This window comes from Aplysia californica, unplaced genomic scaffold (genome assembly GCF_000002075.1).
Source record: "Aplysia californica isolate F4 #8 unplaced genomic scaffold, AplCal3.0 scaffold00176, whole genome shotgun sequence".
Lineage (NCBI taxonomy): Eukaryota > Metazoa > Mollusca > Gastropoda > Aplysiida > Aplysiidae > Aplysia > Aplysia californica.
In genome coordinates this window covers 1083437-1085315 of record NW_004797446.1, presented here as the reverse complement: position 1 = coordinate 1085315, position 1879 = coordinate 1083437, and positions in this window count along the sequence as shown.

Below are 1879 nucleotides of genomic sequence, written 5' to 3'. Positions count from 1 at the left end.
TCTCTGCTTAGATCTAGTCGATGTGCTTGTCTAGAGCTAAACCCCCCCCCAAAAAAAACAACAACTGCTCTTATTATATTTAAGTGGCTATTTTTTAAAATCGTCTTAGTAAAGTTATTGTCTGAATAACCAGTTGTTGATCGTTGGCAGAGGTTCTGGTGTGTCTTCTTTCTATTCCAATACCTGTCGTTGCTATCTCTCCCTCTTTTCTTTGAATGCTATTGTCTAGTAACACCTTCCATTATCGGCTCTTATGGTAAGCTCTTATGGTAATTCTTGTAACTGTGACCTTTCTCAACTTTCTGTGATGCAAGTCGCTACACTGGCAAGGCGAGACACCAGGTGGTTGGCGGGTGCCCTGGTGTGGTTTGCTCTTTCTTCTCCTATCAAACATCTATCGTCTTTATCTCTCCTCCTATTTTGTGTATGGTTACTCTCTTGTAACACCTCTGATCTTAGGCTTTTTGTATGACCTAATTGTGTTTCAAATGTCGTGAAAATACTCTTACAACAACTAAAACGAATCAACGGAAGACGAGAATGATTTATTTTGAGGACTGAGGGGCACTTTGAACTTTTGAAATAACGATATTAATAATATGACTCATGACGGCTTTAGGCGTGCTTAGTAGGATGAAGGGTATCTATAGTGTAGTATGGCCGTGACACACAGAAAATCTTCTCAGTGTTGAGAGAACTTTAATCGAGTATCCCCTTTTTTCTATCCGCTGGAACGTTGTACATGTATCCCTCTTCGCCCATGTTGGCCCTGACAGGCAGGGTCAAAGCCTGTCTTCTAAAAGATGTAAATTGTGACGATTGAGGTGTAAAACACCGACATTTACTCCCCTCCCCCCGCCCCAATGAAAAAGATAAACAACAAAAAGTCAACAACAATAACACCCCACCCCATCTAAAAAACCAAACAACAACAACAACAACAAAACAAACAAAAAGAGTAGGATGAAAATATTATACCGCACAAACAACACAAAGACCCTCCGCGAAAAGAAAAAAAATGAATGAATAAATAAAAACAAAAACAAACAACAAACAAACAAATACATGTAAATAAATAAATGAATAAATAAACACAATTATAAAAACAAAACACTCCCTACCAAACAACACCCCCCCCCTAAAAAAGGAAAGAAAACAGAAAATAGATAACACTAAATATAAACAACAACAACAACAACAACAACAACAACAATTCAGACAACAACAACAATAACTACAAAGCAGGAAAAAATCTCGCGATTCGCTGTGCTTTTTACCAACCGAATATATTGTGTAAAAGTAAGACTTATAATATAATAATATATATCAACAATAACACAGCGAGTAGGTCGACTGGAACTGCTGTCCAGCCTAATACGTGTCAAAAACAAAAGATGGCGTCTCTCAGGGGCCTGGACTTGTACCAGGAAAGTTACATGCAATGTATTGTATTAACGTACTGCAGTCTGTCTTACAGCGAGACAGACCCGGATGTCACGCCATCTTGCAGGGATGAAGGAAGGCCGAGGAACAGGAAGTGACGTATAATATGCATGTGACATATTGGGGGTTGGGGGTGGGGGATGTTTGTTTTTCGTTTTTATATGATCTGATGTTATACATTTTAGTGTTGGATTTTGAAAAAACTTGGCTAGCCTGGATCTGTTCTTTCTTTCACAACAAACAATGCAGCCATTATCTCTATTTTAGTAAGAGTTTTACTGCACTTGCAGCATAATAAGGCCATTTAAGTACCGAAGATTAGAAATGTTATGAGAGTAACAAACACAAAAAGAAGGAGAGATGAGGACAAAAGATGTTAGGTAAGAAAGAAGGAGGAAACATCACCAGAGCACCCACGTCCTTATCTCGACCCCCC